The sequence below is a fragment of the Eptesicus fuscus genome, chromosome 14 (assembly GCF_027574615.1).
Source record: "Eptesicus fuscus isolate TK198812 chromosome 14, DD_ASM_mEF_20220401, whole genome shotgun sequence".
NCBI classification, from domain to species: Eukaryota; Metazoa; Chordata; class Mammalia; order Chiroptera; family Vespertilionidae; genus Eptesicus; species Eptesicus fuscus.
In genome coordinates, this window is record NC_072486.1 from 50,435,917 (window position 1) to 50,459,232 (window position 23,316).

Genomic DNA, 23,316 nt, shown 5'->3' on the forward strand with positions numbered 1-23,316 from the left:
AGTAACCTCTAACGGCCCTACCTTGCCAGCCTGGTCACCCCTAACTGCCCTCCCCTGCTGGCCTGGTCGCACCCAACTGCCCTCCCCTGCTGGCCCAGTCACCCATAACTGCCCTCCCCTGTCAGCCTGATCGCCCCTAACTGCCCTCCCTGCAGGCCTGGTCACCCCCAACTGCCCTCCCCTGCAAGCCTGGTCATCCCTAACTGCCCTCCCCTGCAGGCCTGATCACCCCCAACTGCCCTCTCTTGAAGGCCTGGTCCCTCCCAACTGCCCTCCCCTGCTGGCCATCTTGTGGAAGCCATCTTGTGTCCACATGGGGGCAGCCAACTTTGACCACGTGGGGGCAGCCATCTTGTGCATTGGAGTGATGGTCAATTTGCATATTACTCTTTTATTAGATAAGATTGCAAATGACATTAGTTTGAGGTATACAACATAGTGATTAGACATTTATATAATTTAAGAAGTGGTCATCTGTGTGTCTAATACCCATCTGACACTATGCATAGTAATTAAAATATTGACTATATTCCTTGTGCTGTACTTTATATCCCCATGACTTTTTATTTTTAGTTACAGTTTACATTCAATATAATTTTGTATTAGTTTCAGGTGTACAGCATAGTGGTTAGACAATCTTATACTTTACAAAGTTTATACTTTTATTTAATCAATATGATAAAGGTTTTAGGGGGAAAAATAAGAAAAACATTTTCTCTAACTCTAAAAACTTGCCTAGCCATTAAAACATACTATATTCAAGTTCTTAATTCTATTCAGTTAGGTTTTTTTTTTTAATTTCTTTATTGATTAAGGTATCACATATTTGTCCTCATCCCCCATTCCCATCCCACACCCTCCCCACGCATGCCCCCACCGCCCTGTTGTCCTTAACCACTGGTTAGGCTCATATGCATGCACACAAGTCCTTTGGTTGATCTCTCCCCTTTACCCCCACCCTTCCCAACCCTCCCTCTGAGGCCCGACAGTCTGATCCATGCCTCCTTGTTTCTGGGTCTGTTCTTGTTCATCAGTCTATGTTCATTATTTCCCCTAGATGAGTGAGATCATGTGCTATTAGAAATACACTTATAAGAACCGAAAATGAGAAAAGCAATAATGGCTATGCTGGTAGGCAAATGAATTAGTCTGTAGTGAGTTTCTTTCTGGGCCAACAGTTCTTTTGAGACCCAATTTCAATGTCAAACAGTTCCTTATGTTTACATGTCAGCAATGACATTTCAGTTCTGGATGGTGGACAAATGGTGGTAATGCAGGTCCGACTCTCTCTGGTTTGGTCCTGGGCAACCTGCAGTGACGCACAGCTGCTAACTGCTAGTATGGCAAGGCAACGTCGGCGTCTTCTATCTCTGGACTGCTTCTCTTCTGTCTTCATGGCTGGAGTAGTCCTGTCGATTCCTCTCTGTTGCTGGAATCCACATGGTCTCAGAGTTGTATTCTGAAAATATGTAATCATATTCTCAACCAAAAGTTAATAAAGGAATATTTTCTATAAATTTGACTTGGGATCCTATATCATTTTTTGCCCAAATGATTTTCCTCTGGCTTGTTTTGACACCTTGTGTATTTTTCATGGGTGTCTTGCTTTTAGCCTTACAATTAATTTTCTAAAGTATTAATTTTCTAGATGTAATTTACTTACAGGTTATTTTTCCTTACATGATATTCTTCTACTATCCCCCACTTTCTTGATTTAAATATTAGGAGGCTTTTGAAAATTTTATAATGTAGTCTTGATGCCTTTTAAATTTTAATTTTTTGCACTATAATATTACTGTTTTAGGTTCATTACATGGTGCGCAATTTTATCATGAGATGAACTACCAATAAAAATTTTAGTTAACACTTTAGGAACACCTTTTTGTCCAATACAATTAATTTTTCTAGCATATTCGCTTGTTTCAACTAGCCAATTTAAATTTGCCTGAAAACTTGACTACTATTTTACTGTCAAATTTATTACTCTAACAACAATCTTATTTTACCCTGTAAATATTAGTGGAAAGGATTATTTGCCTTCTTGAGTAGGTCCTGAGCATTCCTGGTGGTAGGCTGGATTTAGATATCATAAACCCACTTCCCCACACCATGGGTACAAGACAACTCAAACAATTCTTGTTGGAGTGAGAGGGCAGCTGCTGTCGGCCAAGTCTCTTCTGGTCACCTGGGTCCTGATCTGAGCTGGACATGGGAAGCATGAAGCAGCCATGAGGGCCGGAGACCTCTCTCAGAAGGGGATAGGGTTCAGGCCCCTGCAATGTTGGGGGGGTGAGGTTCTGTACCCCACCTCTGTTGACCCCCAAGTTTCTCCTGATGGCCCCACTGCGACTGTGCCTGTCTTAGGTTGTTCCTTCCCTGAGGAATCTTACCCGTCTCTGGCTAACCAGCCATCCCCTGGGGCCAAGCAGGGTGATGTGAGATTCAGTTCTGTCTCCTTGGTAGCCTGTGTCCCCGAGGCCTCCATGCCCAGCACCTGCCTTGGGATTCCCTTGCCTGCTGGCGGGGCCCAAGCACTGATCACATATCTTGGGGAACCCGGGTTTCTTCTCCAGGGAGGGCTCAGTTTGCCCCACTGGGCGAGAGACAGATCCACAGCATCAGTCATCACGAGACTTCAGCCTCGACATGAACAGAGAGCTCATGCAACAGCTGTGAGCAATTGAATTGTGAGAAGAGGGTCCCTCTTGGCCTAAAGGGTAAGAGGGACCAATATAGAATGCTCAGGTGCCTTCCCAGGAGGCCCTCTACACAATGAAAGGGATTAAATCCTTACATGTCCTTTTTAAATTGCTGCCAGACATTCAAAGAATCAGTTTGTAAGTTTGCTTGGGATAATTGTATATTATGCTGTTGTAATTCTAAAATATCAAGAGATGTGTTACATTTGTCTCCAAGCACCAAACAGATGATTTTTTTAATTTTATTATTTTTATTTTTTATTTTATTTATTTATTTATTTATTTATTTTTTATTTTTATCCCCAAGGGTGCGAGGAACTATTATAAGTACTGGGGGTGATCCAAATCTGGGAAAAATTTTAATGACAGTGTAGAACAATATCATGTAAGGATATTCTTTGTTCTAGTCCATGGCATTCCCTTTCAAACTGGCTGTCCATTTCTTTTTATATAGACAAGGTCTTAGTTACATTTTCTGCACCTCTACTGAGGGCAAGTAGTGATAGTAGTGACACCCTTTCTTTGGTGTCCTCACAAGCCAGAAACCTCTCTTTTTTTAAAAAAAATAAATATATATTTTATTGATTTTTTACAGAAAGGAAGGGAAGAGAGATAGTCAGAAACATTGACGAGAGAGAAACATCAATCAGCTGCCTCCTGCACGCCCCCCACTGGGGATGTGCCTGCAACCAAGGCACGTGCCCTTGACCGGAACTGAACCGGGGACCCTTCAGTCCGCAGGCCAACGCTCCATCCACTGAGCCAAACTGGTTTTGGCCAGAAACCTCTCTTTCATTGTACACCCAAAGGGGCATTGTTTTGATTTTGTGTCATACAAAAGGGAAGCTGGGTGGAGACCCCTGTGTATTTATACTTTCTTGCCCCACCCATGGACCTCCTGGGGGGACTTTAATACACCACTGACATCAATGGATAAATCCTCTGGACAAAAAATCAGCAAAGAAACAGCAATTCTAAATGACACACTAGATCAGATTGACCTAATTGACATCTTCAGAGTATTTCACCCCAAAGCCATGGAATATACGTTCTTCTCAAGTGCACATGAGACATTCTCAAAAATAGACCACATATTGGGTAACAAGCAAAATCTCCCCAAATTCAAAAAGATTGAAATCATATCAAGCATTTTCTCAGACCACAATGGCATAATATTATAAATAAACTACAATAAAAACATTCCAAAAAATTCAAACACTTGGAAAAAGAATAGCATGCTACTAAACAATGATTGGGTTATCAATGAGATCAAAGAAGAAATTAAAAACATCCTGGAGACTAATGAAAATAAAAACACAACGTTGTAAATCCTATGGGACACAATGAAAGCAGTCCTGAGAGGGAAGTGTATAGCTCTACAGGCCTACCTCAAAAAACAAGAAAAAATGGTAATAGATCATGTAACTCAACAACTCAAAGAATTAGAAAGGGAGCAACAAGAAAAGCCCACAGTGAGCAGAAGAAAGGAAATAATAAAGATCAGAGCAGAAATGAATGACACGGAGACCAAAAAAACAATACACAAGATCAACAAAACCAAGAGCTGGTTCTTTGAAAGGATAAACAAGATTGATGAACCTCTAGCCAGACTCACCAAGAAGCAAAGAGAGAGGACCCAAATAAACAAAATCAGAAATGAAAGAGGTGAAATAACAACAGACCCCACAGAAATACAAAGGATTGTCAAAAAATACTATGAACAACTCTATTCCAACAAACTAGACAACCTGGAGGAAATGGACACATTCCTAGAAAAATACAACCTTATAAAACTTACTCAAGAAGAGACTAAAAATCTCAATAGGCTGATAACTATGGAAGAAATTGAAGCAGTCATCAAAAATCTTGCAGCAAACGAAAGCCTGGGGCCAGACGGCTTCACAGGGGAGTTTTACAAAACTTCGAGGAAGAGCTAAAACCTATCATCCTCAGACTATTCCAGAAAATTCAAGGAGAAGGAACACTTCCAAGCTCCTTCTATGAAGCCAGCATTACCCTAATACCAAAACCAGATAAAGATAACACAATGAAAGAGAATTATAGGCCAATATCCCTCATGAACATAGATGGCAAAATTCTCAACAAAATTCTAGCAAATTGAATCCAGCAGTACATCAGAAAGATCATACACCATGACCAAGTAGGATTTATCCCTGGGATGCAAGGATGGTACAATATTCGCAAATCAATAAACGTGATACATCACATAAACAAATTGAGAGATAAAAACCATATAGTCATATCAATTGATGCAGAAAAAGCATTTGACAAAATCCAACACCCTTTCTTGATAAAAACTCTCAGCAAGATGGGAATAGAAGGATCATACCTCAACATAATAAAAGCCATATATGACAAACCCACAGCCAACATCATACTCAGTGGGCAAAAACTAGAACCATTTCCCCTAAGAACAGGAACAAGACAGGGATGCCCACTCTCCCCACTCCTGTTCAACATAGTGTTGGAAATACTAGCCATTGCAATCAGACAAGAAGAAGAAATAAAAGGCATCCAAATTGGAAAAGAAGAAATAAAACTGTCCTTATTTGCAGATGACATGATACTGTACATAGAAAACCCTAAAGATTCCATCAAAAAATTATTAGACTTATTAAATGAATTTGGCAGAGTATCAGGATACAAAATAAATGCTAAGAAATCTATGGCATTTCTATACACCAATAATGAACTTACAGAAAGAGAGACTAAAAAAGCATTTACATAACATTCCTCTAGTATTTTTATGGTTTCCTGTCTTATGTTTAAGTCCTTGATCCATTTTGGGTTTATTTTTGTGTATGGTGTAAGTTGGTGGTCTAGTTTTACAAAACATTCGAGGAAGAGCTAAAACCTATCATCCTCAGACTATTCCAGTTTCTTATGTTTAAGTCCTTGATCCATTTTTGGTTTATTTTTGTGTATGGTGTAAGTTGGTGGTCTAGTTTCTTTCCAACACCCTTTCTTGATAAAAACTCTCAGCAAGATGGGAATAGAAGGATCATACCTCAACATAATAAAAGCCATATATGACAAACCCACAGCCAACATCATACTCAGTTAAGTTTATTCCTAGGTATCTTAATTTTTTTGGTGTGATGGTAAATGTCATATATGGCTTTTATTATGATAGTAGTGACACCCTTTCTTTGGTGTCCTCACAAGCCAGAAACCTCTCTTTACCATCACACCAAAAAAAGTAAGATACCTAGGAATAAACTTAACTAAGGAGGTAAAAGACCTATACGCGGAAAACTACACAACACTGAAAAAAGGATAGAGGAAGACATAAACAGATGGAAGAACATACCATGTTCATGGGTTGGTAGAATCAACATCATCAAAATGTCCATACTACCCAAAGCAATCTATAATTTCAATGCACTTCCCATTAAAATACCAACGGCATACTTCACAGACCTAGAACGAACTTTCCAAAAATTCATCTGGAATAAAAAAAGACCCCCGAATAGCTATAGCAATCCTGAGAAAGAAGAACAAAGTAGGAGGGATCTCAATACCAGATTTCAAGCTATATTACAATGCCACTGTTCTCAAAACTGCCTGGTATTGGCACAAGAACAGACATATAGATCAATGGAATAGAATAGAGAACCCAGAAATTGATCCAAATCACTATGCTCAATTAATATTTGACAAAGGAGGCATGAACATACAATGGAGTCAAGACAGTATATTCAATAAATGGTGGGAAAATTGGACAGATACATGCAAAAAAATGAAACTAGACCACCAACTTATACCATACACAAAAATAAACCCAAAATGGATCAAGGACTTAAACATAAGACAGGAAACCATAAAAATACTAGAGGAATCTACAGGCAGAAAAATCTCTGACATATGCCAAAAGAACTTCTTCGCTGATACTGCTCCTAGGGGCAATGGAAGCTAAAGAGAAAATAAACAAATGGGACTACATCAAAATAAAAAGCTTTTGCACAGCAACGGAAACCATCAATAAAACAACAAGAAAGCCCACTCACGGGAGGACATATTTGCCAATGATGTCAACGATAAGGGTTTAATCTCCAACATTTACAGGGAACTCATGCAGCTTAACAAAAGATAAACAACCCAATCAAAAAATGGGCAACTGATCTAAATAGACACTTTTCGAAAGAAGACGGAAGGCCAAGAGACGTATGAAAACCTCTAAATCACTAATCATTAGAGAGATGCAAATCAAAACAACAATGCGGTACCATCTCACACCTGTCAGAATTGCCATTATCAACAAGTCAACAAATGACAAGTGCTGGCGAGGATGTGGAGAAAAATGAACCCTTGTGCACTGCTGGTGGGAATGCAGACTGGTGCAGCCACTGTGGAGAACAGTATGGAGTTTCCTTAAAAAACTAAAAATAGAACTTCCATTTGACCCAGTGATCCCACTTCTAGGAATATATCCCAAGAAACTGGAAACATCAATCAGAAAGGACATATGCACCCCTATGTTCATAGCAGCACAATTCACCATATCTAAGATTTGGAAACAGCCTAAGTGCCCAGCAGCAGATGAGTGGATTAAACTGTGGTACATCTACACAATGGAATACTACGCTGCAGTAAAAAAGAAGGAGCTCTTTCCATTTGCAACAATATGGATGGAGTTGGAGAACATTATGCTTAGTGAAATAAGCCAGGCAGAGAAAGATAAATATCACATGATCTTACTCATTTGTGGAATATAATGAACAACATAAACTGATGGGGAAAACAATAGATCCAGAAACAGAGAAATATCAATCAGAACGTCAAACCTCAGGGAAGAAATTGTGAGGTAACCAGAAACCCAAGAATGCCTGAGAACACCTTTCATTTAGGTATTGAGAATTTCTTAAAGCAGAGCTTGATTATTCAAGAGATTCTTACTCTTTCCTCTTCAAATACGTCAAGTATGCATTGTTGGCAGAATTTTGGCAGTCTCCAAAGCCTTAGCAGAGCTCATCAACTTGTTTTAATTCAGGAGAAGCCTCTTTAACTTAACTACTTCAGAGAGAATCTCTCTGCCAAAAAATTAACCTATATAGCATGGAAATAGTCCTTCTTTACCTATACCAGTGATGGGCAACCTTTTGAGCTTGGTGTGTCAAACTTTGCCAAAAAACTGAGCATAACTCGGGTAGTGTGTCACTTTGAGGAAAAAACATTATTTCGCAAATGTTTCATCCTCGGCATGCGGCCGCCTCAGCAGCCGTGTGTCATCAGAAACGGCTACGCGTGTCAATGCCGACACGCGTGTCATAGGTTCGCCATCACTGCTATACTGTAATTGTCATTTTTCCCAGATCACTACAGTCAGAATGTCACTTACCTTTTTCTCCACCCACAAAGAATTAGACTCCTGAAGCTTACAGTGATATGCATTTATAATGTTTGGATCAGTTTAATGGCCATTTACATATTTTTTCAATTATAATCTATGCTGTCCCAAATATAGTTTTGACTGATGGATTTTATAGAAATTATCTGTCTTTAAAATTTTGACTTTTAGCACTAATGCTGAAGTGCCCTGAGTAATATTTATCTTAGGTCTTTCCTTCAAAATAAGTCATTAAAGCTATTTGAATAAAACAGAGGGAAGTTGCTAAGTTGCTCTTTCAAAGGGGACTTCTTTTTTTGTGCTAATGATTCATACAGTAATTGGAAAGACAAAAGTAGCATGCATGAAAAACAGTAATTGTACTTTAATATTTGAAAATCTTTGCAGAGTGGGGAATTGTACAATATTTGATTCTTTATTAATACTTATAAAGGCAGTATGTCAAATTTGAATACTTTTGTTCACTTTCACCAAATTGGGTTCTCATTGCCTTTTTAGCAGCACTAGCTTGAAAAGCCTAAGTCATATTTATAAAATAGCAGTAAGTGTTTTACTGCTGAGAACATTTTAAGTTGAAATGAAGCTATATTACTAATAATTACAGAATGATTGCACTAAAAGGCAATTTAGAGAAAATATAATCAAATGCTCATTCTGATGCCTCGTTTTATTGATCATAGATGAGGAAACTAAGTCCCAGTGGATTGTTTAATTCCACAGAGCTGGTCAGCAGGGGTAAGAATTTACTTTTCTTTTTTTTTTAAAAAAGAAGCCCATAATGTATATTGCCTTAGATTGTTTGTATATGCTTAGGGGCTACAAAAGCATAGTTTATTTTCAAACTCTATAAAAGATGTGAATACTCAGCATATATCTAGTGTTTAAGAAGTACTATTTGCTAAGGTTTTATGATTATAGCATTCTTTGTAGATAAAATAGATAATAAATGAAGTAATTTATATTATTGAGTTCCTCAAAGGTATTTATAATAGAAATGAGACCAATGTTTTTAAATTACTATTAATTGATTGATATTGCTGAGTAGCTTTTTCATAAATAATTGACACTTGAGTGGAATAATGTTTTTATATAAATTTACATTATGCCAAAAATACATAGGAGCCTTCACAACCAAAGAGAAGACCCATCAACCTTGAACCCCAGAGGCAAATCAAAGGCAGGGCAAAGTTCTTATGGTAACTTACCTCTTTTTTTGAGAAGAGAAACACCCTAACTCCTAGCTCACTCCTTGCAAAAAAAATGTTATATCTATGTCATTCTTAAACAAACTGATTCTTTCTGTAGCTTCAGGATTTATTATCCCTGACAGTGGCCCTTGAGAACTATCACAGCATTTATTAGCCTAATTCCTAAAAGTTTCAGATCCCCTACACTGAACTTCATCATATAGCATGATTTGCTGTGTGTTTTCCTATAGATAAAACAGACTTTACTAGCTTGTATTAACATAACAGAGATGAATTCTGGTCTTTTGTTTTAGAAATAAAATTTTCTTTTAGAGGACAGAGAAATAATTTCAAAGAAAAATCATAGTAACATTCAAAAGCACAATATATAAATTGTGGAAATCCACTGTACAACATGGTGTCTATAGTCAACAATAATGTACTGTACAATTAAATATTTGTTAAGAGAGTAGATCTCATGTTACGTGTTCCACAATAAAATAAAATTTAAATGAAGGAAAAAAGAAACATTCTTTAAAATCGCTCCAATAAGTTAACAGCATATATCAAATGTAAACCCTTTAGCATTTCCCCTTCCTCTCTTACTGGAGCTGTTTCTAATGTATTGCAAACTGCGTTGCTTCCTAACATTTCCTCTAGCTTCTATGCTTAGAAAATCTTTGTCTCAAAGGCAGGAAGAAAGTTTGAGATGCCTGCCCATAAGCAATTAAGACTTTTTTTCACGGAATACTCATTAGCATATTCCTTAAAATCGAGGTTCTAGCAGTTGCACTTTATTTAGATCTGCCAAGTTCAATCCACCTTTCTCAACTAAGGACACAGACTCACCCACAGTAATCCAGAAGAAAAAGTAGATTATACCTTTTTTTAAAAAGGGAGACGTGCTTAAGTAATTGAACCAAAGCCAAATAAGATGCATTTGGTTTACCTGGAATGACCTGAGTTTGCTTACCTGACATGGAACAACCAGGAGACTGAGTCACAATCATTTGGTTGGTCAAGTCAGCCTCTATCTGGAGTTGTGGTCACTTTCAGTGAAAGATAAATTTCAAAGAAAACTTTTACATAAGAGGTTTTATTTGGAAAATGTTTATTAGTATTGAGGATGTTTCAGAGGGGTGACCCGAATGACTTCTTTTTTTTTCCTAAAAAAGTAAAAAGAAAACTTCTAATTCAATTATACTAAAAATTCAATTAAAATTAATAAGATTTTTAAATATATTTTCATGGATTTTGAGTTTTCAATTTTGAGTTCTCATGCCTGCCATTAAATGTTTATCTCACAGTTGTATAGCATTTAATAGCATTTCTAACTATAGAATGAGTGGGGGGAAAAAGTGTGGGGGGGGATTAGAGGTCATTGTGCAAAAATTTACATATGATTAAACATTTTAATGTAATTTTTCTTAAAAATTCTCAAAAGTGTTCATATAGTTAATCAACTCAGGGTTATTCATTTGTTCTACAAATATTGTCTGAATGTTTATACCTAATAGTGTCCTGGGCTCTGAGATTGCAGTGGGGGTCAGAATGGAAAATAGCCTTTCCTTCATGAACCATACAGTGCAATGAGAGAGTATTAAATTAATAATAATCACATAAGCAGGTGATCAATACTACACTATTCAAAATACAGTTCTGAGAAAATGAAAAAAGGCTCCAATCTAGATGAAGTGCTATGAAAGTATCCCCTTAGCCAGTAACATTTATACTGAAGTCAAAAGGATGGACAGAAGACCAAGAGACTAGCAGGGGGAGAATGTTCCACGCAGAGGGGCCCTGAGGTGGAAACGATTAGGTGTGTCCCAAAACTGAAAGCACAGATTTAACCAAAGAGTGAATTTAAGGGGGAAAGATGTAAAATGAAGGTAAGTATAAAAGGCTTCTATCGCATGGATGGATTTTGGTCTTTATCCTGAATGCAAAAAGTCATAGAAGAGCCCAGCCGGCATGGCTCAGGGTTGAGCAAAGAACTATGAACCAGGAGGTTACGGAAGGTATTATTCAGTTCTCATTCAGGCTCATGCCCCATGGTTTGTGGGCTTGACCCCAGCAGAATGCAGCGGGGAGGTAGCATGCAGGTGACAGCCAATCAATGATTCTCTCTCATCACCTCTCCCTTCCTCTCTAAAATCAATTACACATATATTTTTAAAAATCTAAGATTTTACAGACCACATTAATTTGTGTGTTTTAAAACTTAATGTTGCTTTATTTGGTGTGTATTGTCTTCCATGGGCTGCAGTCATCTTTGCTTTTTGCTTTTGTGGGTCCCTTGCTCCATGTATATATACTTTATTTTATTTATATAAGTAAATATATATATATATATATATGATTTATATTCTTGTGGTTGGCATACATATGAATATAATTTAGACTGGACTATATATTATTTTATATTTTGTGAAGTCCAGTCTGGATTATATTTGTGTGTGTGTATATCTATAAACAGGTAACATGCTAATTAGTCAGGTGTCATGACCGGCTCAGGAGGAGGCTGTACCACGACTACTCAGGAGGAGCTGTGTGTGCAGATGGGTGGGAGGGGACTGTGTGCTGCCCCCCACTCCAGCAGACACACACCAGGGGTGGGGGCATGGCTTGAAGCACACCCCTGGTGGGTGGTTGCAGCAGCCAGAGTGAAGCAGCCCTGGTCCCAGATGCCTGGCAGCAGCTGGAGCAAAGCAGCCCAGTTCCTGGATGCCTAGCAGCAGCTGGAGCAAAGCAGCCCAGGTCCCGGGTGCCTGGTAGTGGCAGGAGAAAAACATCCTGGGTCCTGGTGGGTGGCAGTGGCAGCTGGAGCGAAGCAGCCTGGGTCCCAGGTGCCTGGCAGCAGCCAGAGCAAAGCAGCCCAGGTCCTGAGTGCCAAAGGGAAGCTGGTGCCGGCAGCCAGGGGCAGGAAGACCTATTCTTGCATGAATCTTCGTGCATTGGGCCTCTAGTAATATATGCACGAATATTTATTTTATTGTATATACTAGAGGCCCAATGCACAAAATTCGTGCAAGGGGCTCGGGCCTCGCAGCCCCAACTGCCTCAGTCCTGGCAGCCCCGGCTTCATCCAGAAGGTCGTCCAGACAGTTGTTCTGCTGTTTGGTCTAATTAGCATGTTAGCTCTTTAATATATATGAATATATATATAGTCACTGTGTTGGCACAAAGATGAATACAATCTAAATTGAACTATTTTTTTTTCCTCTCTGATATCAAAGCATTTTCTCATGTCCTAAAATTCTCATGGGCCCCTAAAATTCTCATGTCCCATGGGCCCTGTGCCTGCTGTGCCCAATCCACAAGGCAGCCCTGGTCTTACCAAAAGAAAACAGAGGTTAGTCAGATAAAGTAGGACGCAGTTACATGACAACTGACAAAAGAAGGTGGCAGACAGAGGGAAAAAAAATCAATAATGTAATCATTAGTTTAGTATTTAAATAAAGCTAAAACATAACATCCACTCAGACACTTTAAAAAGATATATATCAAGAAACCTAAACCAGCCCCAGCAGGTTTGGCTCAGTGGATAGAGCATCGGCCTGCAGACTGAAGGGTCCCAGGTTTGATTCTGGTCAAGGGCATATGCCCAGGTTGTGGGCTTGATCCCCAGTAGGGGGCATGCAGGATGCAGCCGATCAATGATTCTCTCTCATTGATATTTCTATCTCTCTCTCCCTCTCCCTTCCTCTCTGAAATCAATAAAAAAATATATTTTTTAAAAAAGAAACCTAAACCAATATTTGCTAATAAGTGACAGAAGGGAAAAGAAATAAAGAGGCTGAGAAAGATGCCAAGGGGTGAAAAAGAACTGAAGGAGGACTGGAGGTAGGACAGTGGAACGAGAGGAGGACAGACACACATGGAAGCAAAGGGATAATGGAGCAGAAAATGGATGTGCAAACTCTTGGAAAGGTAAATGTGCTGGACAAACATAGGAAGCATAATAGGAACCCAGGAGAAAATTTTGTTGGGAGCCTGGAGTCAATGCATTAAAAAATCTAATGATCACCCATAATCCTTAAGAAGAAATTAATAGGACCATCATTTCAATAGTTGTGTTAGGATGGAGCTTTAAAAAGGAGCATACGTGGGGCTTATTAGATCCAAATTTTCTGCAGAGGGATGGGTTAGTGGGAAGCTGGCAGGCATTTTTAACTGGCATCACATGTCTATTTGCTGAAGAAGCTACATACTAGTATGGTGTGAGGAGGGGAGGCAGGTGTTGTTTTCCTAGTCCTTTCTGAAAGTTCTCTGCGATGTCATGTGAAAAAATTCCAAAATGGTTTATAAGAAAAAACTCAAGGTATGCTCACAACCACTCCCTCCTTCTCTCCCAAGAGAGTTTAGTAACCTCTGCGCTCTGTTGAGAGAGTACCTTTTTATGCTCTGTCTTACCTGGAACAGGGTGACACTCTGTGAGCACAGCAGGAGGCATGCTGGCTGTGGTGGGGGCCCTTTGTTCTCTTGACACCTCTACCCTGCGACTGTGGTTATGTAGTCTTATAAGTCCACTGGGCCAGGCCATAATACCCAATCTAACACTTCAATCTAACACTTTCCATATGTGGTTAACACCCACAACCAATTGACTATAAATGAAGAATAGTGGGCTTCCACCAATCAGCTGGAGGGTCATAAAACCAAAAAAAAAACAAAACAAAAACAAAAGAACTTTCCCTGAGAAAGAAGAAATTCTGCCTCAAAACTAAAACACCAAATACTCCCTAAGACTTTCCAACCTGTAGGCCTGCCCTACAATGTTCAAACTTGCCATTCCTACAATTGTGTGAGCCAATTCCTTGAAATAAATTTCTTAATATCCGTATCCTACTGATTTTGTTTCTCTGGAGAACCCTGACTAATATAGGTCTTGGTATTGGGGAATGGTTTTAGAGGAACAGAATATTTTTTTCTTTAAATATTAATATATATTATTTTTTATTGATTTCATAGAGGAAGAGAGAGAGATAGAAACATCAATGTTGAGAAAGAATCATTGATGGGCTACCTCCTGCACAATCCCCACTGGAGATTGAGCCTGCAACCTGGGCATGTGCCCTGACCGGGAATTGAACTCCAACCTCCTGGTGCTTGAGGTCAATGTTCAACCACTGACCCACACTGGCTGGGCTAGAGGAACAGAATCTTAAGGATGAGTTTTCTGAGTTGGGTCTGGGGATTCTGGAATGGGTCCTCTAAGCTAATTAGATTTAAAGGCACTAGTGTTAAAGAGGGTGCTGATAGTCCATGGCATGATGTGGACATAAAGGTAACACAAAATGTCACCATTGCATACCACTCATCAAATAGCTATAAAAGGTGAGGTTCTGGGTGACCATGTATTTGATACCTTAGAATATTGTTATCTAATGGATGTAATAATGAATGTGACTCATTGCTCCAAACTGCACTGGAGGAAATGGGAAAAGAAAAGGATGCCTTCAGAGCTTCGAATTCCCAGCTCATCTACAGCACAAATGACCTAAAAAGTTCAATGTCTGTCCTGAAAGAAATTCTTACCTCCTGTAGCTGAAGAGCTGAGATTTCTGAAAACCAAACCCAGAAACTCATCCTACAATTGGCTAAAACAACACAAATTGAACTCCCAATCTCACAGGGCATAGCTGAACCACCTTTTTTTTTTTTTTTTTTAATAAGTTTGTATTCAGTGAATTCAATGAACCATCTTAACAGAAGCCAAGAATAAAAACAGTCTTATCCAGGAAAGATTTGTGGAAGGCTCTCATCTGGATGGCTTATATCCCTGTTAATTGCATGAAAAACTGACAAGGTTTTTGAGAATTTCATTTCATCAGAAACACTGCCAGCCTGGATTAAAAGTACCCACACAGAGAAGACACATAGGGAAGAGAACATATGACAACAGAGCAGGAGATTGGAGTGATACAGCTACAAGTCAGGGAACACCAAGGAATGCTGATAGCAAGGATTCTTCCCTAGAGCCTTCAGAGAGAGCACGCCACTGCTGACTCCTTGATTTCAGACTTTGAGCCTCCATAACTATGAGAGAATACATTTCTATTATTTTAATCCAGTTTATGATATTTTATTTAGAGCTGCCTAAGGAAATCAGAATAGTAACCATAGCCATCCAGTAAATTATTTGTACAATCCTCCCCATTGGGGGATGGGGGAGGGGAAGTATTGAGACACACAGAAATTGTGTATCTTCTTTTCCTTTTGGAATGTTCAGGAATTTAAAGGGTATGTGGTTCAAAAAATATGTTACACTTTACTCACATTTTCTCAAAGTTTATAAGACTCGGAGTGAAGCCTGGTGTATTAAAATATTGATCTATATAAATATGGTTTGAAAAGAAAGCTTTTCTTTCTCTTGACCCAGATAGTATTCCTATTTTAATTATCACTAAGGAAATAGACAGAACACAGATAAAAGTTTGAGGAAAGGTTAGAAAGAAGGTGAGGAAGGAAATTTATTATAAACTAGAGGCCCGGTGCACAAAATTAATCCCTCAGCCCCTTTGCCTCTCCACTCCTGGGGCTGCTGGAGCCAGGCGGCTTGGGCACGCCGCCCAGCCTCTCTACTCCAGGGGTTGCGCCATCCATGGCTTGCCTCACTGCACAAGCAGTCCCCTCCCACCCATCTGTGTGCACAACCTCCTCCTGAGCTGGTCGTGACTATTATGGCATCCTGGCTAATTTGCATATTACCTCTTTATATATAGATGACTTTGAAGTGACCTTAGAGTTCCAAGAGCAGTCCCAAAGATCTAATGTGAGCTACCAGTCTCTGACTCCGTTAACCCAAACTGAATTGAAAGATATTTTGGATATCATGTAATCTAGAGACATGGTATTTATCCAGATGCACAATGAAGGGCAACATTTCAGCATGCCCAGTAAATGACCAGATGTAGATCAGGCCCCTGAAGAGTAGAAGCCACGGGGCAGACGTATACCCCTGATGGCCATGTCCACCAAGCTGGAGGACAGCTCGGTGGAAGCAGCAGAGTTCTCAGTCAGTGTGCTACAGCACAATGGTGTGACTTTTTCAATATAGGCAACCACATTTTGGTGTTATTGGATCATAATCATGCTGCTTCAGAGACATCTTTCATATGAAAAACTGACCTGAGTAGGTCTTGTGCCATGAATTAGAGTTATCTAAAACTGTATGTTCAAAGAAAAGTTTTATGTTTACCAGAATATAAAAAAATATATATAAGAGAGCTTGCTAGGGGAAATGAACACCTCTAAAGAAAACAATACAGTGACAATGTGTTTCAATGGGTCCGAATGACAGAGAGATAATTGATGTTATGTAAGATGGTCTATTTAATGACAACTGACAAAAGAAGGTGGCAGACAGAGGCAAAAGTACTATTGAAGTACTATTTGTGTTGTAATTAAATCTAATCTTTAAAACTGTTTTAGGAGACTGCATATGCTGCTAAAAATTGTATGATTTCAAAAATGTTGAGAACTAGTACAATAAGATCTTTGAACACATTTATAGACTCATGTTTCATGTAAAGTACCACCAACCTTGGTTAGCTGTGCTGTCAAATCGCAACTGATTGAAAACATGCAATTAGAGGTGGGAGGACTAAAAGGGGCAGCCACACTTACAGTTGACAGCCTGGCAATAGGGAAGTAGGCATCTAACCACTCTTTAACTACCCAGTAAAAAGCTAATTTGTCATAATAATAGCAACTCTCAGGTGTGTCTGTAGCACCTTGAGCCTAAATTGTGTTCCCACTGAGATTTAGCCATGTGTGGGCATATCAGAAGTGCTGGGGAGGCACACCTAGATGATCTATTTTAAATAACAATCTTAGAAAACTCTAGAGTAAAGATTGTTTGGGGAACTCCATAGTGTCTATTAGTCATATTACCCTTTAGGCAAGTCACCACTAGTCTATTCCTAAGGACTAATAAGCTGATATATAAGAAGTGAAAGACTGTTTCCACGTAAAATCTCCAAGTTCTTAGGAGTGAAAAAATATGCAAAAGTGTGGATAAACATCCTCCTCATGTCTAAAGAGCAGCCTCAGAGATGTGACCTTGCCATATAAGGAGCTTGCAGATATCACAGGAAGGTGTACCAGATTCAGCATGTCATCCCAGGGAACAGGTATGATGGCCTTCACTTCTTCATAGGTGGCAGAAATAGTGGTTGGTCATGAAGCATCAATGAGCAATAGTCACTTGAGTGATGCCTTAACTGTTGCTATAATAAAAGGACCAGCAGCAGTGGCTGAGTTGAGGAGCCTTCATGTATCCACGTCACCTAAGAGATCAGGAGCAGAAAAAGACACCATGGAGTATTTGAAAATAATCATCTCTTTACTCTTATAGTATATACTCTTTGGGTTCTTTTAGAAATCATTAAAGAAGAAAAATCCTTCAATAACAAATTGGAGTTAAAGTAAAAAAGAGTGTTTATTGCTGTTACTATAACTATTTTTATTCACTGTCCTACTCCTGGTCCCATATGGTAGTTCTGTGGAAATATTGACTACATTAAGAAAAAGTGTTAATCATTTGGCATACACTATTTAAGATAGCAGGTGTTACAAAATACGTTTTAGCAGTGTTTTTATCACAATGGTTCATTTTCTTTTTCTTTGTACGTTTCTGCACTTGAGGTTGTATGCTTGTTGTCTATGAAATTCATTTATGTGAAATAGTCCATTCCCTGACAGTCAGGTAAATAAGGCATTGTTATAATAACAGGGAAAATTCAATTCAAGATGGATTTAAAACACCTGTATTAAAAACAACTCTTGGTTTAATTGGGAGCTAAAGTACTTCTATTTTCAATAATTACTTGTTAAGGATGGGCTAGAATTTTTAAAGGATTGATTATATTGTCCAATGCTTTTTCAACATTAACACTCTTCCTTTACATTTCTCCTATAAACTAGATGTTTAAAATGTAAATGTATGTACCTTCATGTAATAAAGGCTATATATGGCAAACCCACACCAACATCATACTCAGTGGGAAAAAACTAAAAGAGTTTCTCTTAAAATCAGAACAAGATAAGGATGTCCATTTTCACCATTCTTATTTGTCACTAGAGGCCTGATGCATGAAATTCATGCAAGAGTAGGCCTTCCTTCCCCTGGCTGCTGGCACTGGCTTCCCTCTGGCACCCGGAACCTGGGCTTCCCTCGTAGCCCCAGCTTCGTCCAGAAGGCCGTCTCGTCTAATTATCATATTACGGTTTTATTATTATAGATAGTACTGGAAATCCTAGTTACAGCAATCAGATAAGAAGAAGAGATAAAACATATCCAAATTGGAAAGGAGGAAGTAAAACTGTCATTATTCCCAGATGTCATGATACTGTATATAAAGAACCCTAAAGATTCCACCAAAAAGAACTACTAGAACTGATAAATGCATTCAGTAAAGTAGCAGGATACAAAATAAATATCCAGAAATCAGTTGCATTTTTAAATACTAATAATTATCAGAAAGGGAAACTGAGAAAACAACACCACTTACTATTGCATAAAAAACATCAACATAGGAATAAATTTAACCAAAGATGTAAAAGACCTGTTCTTGGAAAATTATAAGACACTGAAGAAAAACCTGAAAAAGATTCAAATAAGCGGAAGCATATACTATGTTCATGGAAAGGAAGAATTAACATCACTAAGATGTCCATACTACCCAAAGCAATCTATAGACTTAGTACAATTCCTATCAGAATACCGGTGGAGTAGTTCAGGAACTAAAACAAATATTCCAAAAATGTATATGGAATCATGAAAGACCATGAATAGCCTCAGCAATCTTGAAAAAGAAAAACAAAGTTGGAAGAATCATTCCATCTGATATCAAACTATACTACAAGTCCAATGTAATCAAAACAGCATGGTACTGGCATAAAAACAGATATATAGATCAATGGAACAGAATAGTGAGCCCAGAAATAAACCCAAGACTTTATGGTCAGTTAATATTTGACAAAGGAGGCAAGAACATTCAAAGGGGTAAAGATAATCTATTCAATAAATAGTGTTGGTAAAAGTGGACAGTTATGTACAAAAAAATGAAACTACCATACACAAAATAAATTCAAAATTAATTGAAGACTTGAAACAATAAAATCCTAAAAGGAATCATAGGTAGTAAAATCTCGGATATTTCTTATTGAAATATTTTTTCTGATATATCTCCTCAGGCAAGGGAAACAAGAAAAAATAAACAAATGGTACTATATCAAACTAAAAAATATTTGCGCAGCAAAGGAAATCATCAATAAAATAAAAAGACAACCCACTTAATGGAAGAACATATTTGCCAATGATACATCTGATAATGGGGTGAATATCCAAAATTTATAAAGAACTTATAAAATGCAACACCAAAAACAACAAACAGTCCAATTAAAAAATGGGCAAAAAACCTGAATAGACACTTCTCCAAAGAGGACATACAGATGGCCAATAGACATATGAAAAGAAGCTCAATGTCACTAATCATCAGAAAAATTAAAATTAATATCATAATGAGATATCACCTCACACCTGTCAGAATATCTATCTTTAATAAATCAACAAAAAAGTATTGGCAAGGATGTATCTTGCCTTGTGCACTGTTGGTGGGAGTGCAGATTGTTGCAGACACTGTGGAAAGCAGAATGGAGTTACCTCAAAAAATTAAAAATAGAACTGCCTTTAGACCCAGGGGATTCCACTTCAGGGAATATATCAAAGAAACTTGAAACACTAATCCAAAAGAATATATGCACCCCTGTGTTCAGTGCAGCATTATTTACAATAGCCAAGATTTGGAAGTAGCTCAGTGCCCAGTAGATGAAAGGATAAAAAAAATCAGTGGTACATTTACACAATGAAATACTACTTGGCTGAAAAAAAGGAAGAAAATCTACCTTTTGTGACAGCATGGATGGACCTGGGGAATATTATGCTAAGTAAATAAGTCAGAGAAAGATAAATACCATCTGATTTCATTTACATGTGCAATCTAATAAACAAGATAAATAAACAAAATAGAAAAAGACTCATAGATACATAAAACAGACTGACAGTTGTCAGAGGCATGGGAGGTTAGAGGGCTGGGTGAAAAAGGTGAAGGGATTAAGAAAAAAAAACCTCATAGACACAGACAATGGTATGGTGATTTCCAGAGGGAAAGGGAGGTGGGAGCAGGTAGAATAAGGTAAAAGGGGGAAAAATGGTGATGGAAAGATACTTGAATTGGGGTGGTGAACACACAATATAATACACAGATTACATATTATAGAATTGTATACCTGAAAGCTATATAATTTTATTAACCAATGTAACCCCAATAAATTCAATAAAAATTTTAAAAAGAAAAGAAAAATGTAAATTTATGACTGATTTCCTCCATAACATAAATTTTCAAGTTCTGAAGTCAGTGTAGTTGCCTCAAAAAGTCTTCTGTTTCCACTCACAGGGGAAGACATTTACCAGCTTCACAGCTGGCTGTCTTCTGCTGTGGGCTGCCTCTACCAGACTTTGGTGCTACAGCAAACTATAAAATTAACAACTGAGTGTTATGATACTCTGCAGAGCACCATGCATCTGGCCCGAGGAAGCGTGTTGGAGAGCAGTGACATGGGTAAGTAACTACAAAGTGAGATCAGATTCCCAAATTAGATTGACTTTTTTTTTTTTGCAACTGCAGCTCTCCTAACCAATTTGCATACTGTACATTATCAACCCACATGTTAATAAAATGTGCCCTTAGCAAATGATAGCTTTGAATAGCCAAATAAAGTCTGTGGGGAAACACACACACACACACACACACACACACACACACACACACACAAACAACAAAAAGAAAAAAAAACAGAAAGTGGTAGCATGGAATAAAAATTTTGCATGTTTTCCCATTAAAATAATAAGTTTACCTTGCTCAGGATTTTTTTAAAATAAGAAATAGATGTATATATCTAAACTTTAGACTGGCTATCTTACATCTGAGGCCAGAGCAGAAGGTAGAAAATGTGCTGACTGTGAACCACCCCACAGGGCTTTTTCCTGAAAAACTATTTCATAAAGAAATGCATCATCCTAAATTTAGACAGGTATTATATCATTTCCCAAAAATGATATGGACATCTCAAGCCATGTTTGAAGATAAAATTGTGTGTGTACTGCAAACACATTCTATACTACAAATGCTCAATATGGTACAGGCTCAGAGTAAGCATTCGATCAATGCATGTTTTGTTTGCTTTACAAGGAACAAAAAGCAGCAGTAAACAGAAATCCTAGTAAGTTTTCAGGTCTCAGACAAGAGGGAAGAAGACTTGAACACCATTTTTGTTCTTTGTTGGTCCATAAGGGGTTTTCTGGCTTCCTCTGTTTTCCCCTAAGAAGTGGATTGTAATCTTAATCCAAAAAGCATTTTAAAGTGAGTTAAAAAGTGTATATGTTTGTCTCACATTCAAATATTTTATGGAAAAATAGAGCTTAAGCAACTGAATGTGTCTTTTAAATATTTCTCCATTCTGATATCTAGAATTAACAAATGGGCCATACTTTGCAAAGAAAAATTAAAAGTTCCACTTCCCTCTCTCACCTTCATCAATGACTAATACAGTGCCGAGATTTACATTGCCTATTTCTCTGGGATCCTTTTATAAATTGAAGGTTCCTATAAGTCTAGGGATCATTTCTCTGAGGTTTTTTCAGAGGTCTAAAGAGTAAAGAGAATGAAGAGAAGAAATAAGAGAAATGCCAATCTCTTTTTGCTCTATTGGGATGAGTCATGATTTCAGAGTTATGAATTCCACTATAAGTTTTAGCAAACTATAATTTTAATAAGTTAAAATATAACTATCCTTCAAATATAGTATAAAGACATGTCAAGGAAAATAGATCCTTGAACTCATTGAAGAGGAAAACCAGCAAGATGGTGGTTCCAAGCAGAATTTGAAAGTTTAAGTGTATACAGGCCAAAACAAAAAAGCAAATAAATTTTCTAGGTTACATGGAACACTGTTTAATGTTCTTCCCTGTAAAAAAGCCATGAGTTTTAGAGGCATCTTTCTACGGAAGAGAAATTCTGTGCATATCTTCTGGATAAAATCTGAATGTTAGCAACATGTGATTTCACACTCATTTGACCCTAATAAAGAGTGAATAGTAAATCAAAACAAAAGTACATCCCCAAAAGAATTAAATAAAAATTAAGATAATGTCCTGTTACAACATTGATAAAACAGTTATTCTTTTGCCTTATTTTCAAGATAAATTTTAATAGTATCTAAGTTCTCTAGGTAATTTGGATTTCCTCTCAAGAGATGTTCTTTTGCTCTTCCTTACTGGTGATTTAAGAAAGGAGTAATTATTTAAATGCCTCTGAGATATGCCTTCCATCTTTGAAAACCCAGTTCAAGAATCCCAAGAAGCCCTCATATCAGAATGAATTGCTACCCACTTTGTGCTCTCCACACTTTTTGATTATAAGAGTTGTGATCATAACTCATTTCCTTGTCTGCCTCCCCACAAGATTGTGAGTTTTCTGATTCAAAGATTGCATCTTGACAATTTTAGCATCCCAAAAACTCCTCTTATACCAGGTGTTCAGGTTAATAATACGGATTTTGTAATCAAAGAAAACACGATAATTTCAAGAAAAATATCTAAAATGTTTTATTCAAAGTAATGTCCATCGCTAGCTACACATTTCCCCACCTTTCAGGTAATTTGTGGATACCATTCCAATAGAACTTTTCTTGTTTTGAGGCAAACCATTCAGAGACCCAATTTCCCACTTCATATGTTTTGAAGTGCTGCTCAGAAAGTACATGTGCCATCGATCGGAACAAGTGGTAATCTGAAGGATCAAGTTCTGGTGAATAAGGCAGGTGGGCTGATACTTCCCAGGCAAGATCCTGTAACATGTCTTTAACCGGTTTTGAAGTGTGTGATGGTGCATTATGATGAAGCAAAATTACTTTGCCTTGTCTTCTGGCACATTCTGGTCATTTCACGATCAAAGCGTGGTTGAAATTGATTATTTGTTGTCAGTAGCGATCAGTA

General features: G+C 37.9%; 1 long non-coding RNA gene across 1 annotated transcript in view; it reads left to right on the top strand.

Annotated features, from left to right (window-relative positions):
* LOC129151426 (uncharacterized) overlaps positions 1–23,316 on the top strand; it is a 91,071-nt gene that overhangs the window by 12,841 nt on the left and 54,914 nt on the right. Inside the window, exon 2 of the long non-coding RNA XR_008558110.1 lies at positions 8,748–8,802. This is a non-coding gene — a long non-coding RNA (uncharacterized LOC129151426). The remainder of the gene's footprint in view (positions 1–8,747; positions 8,803–23,316) is intronic.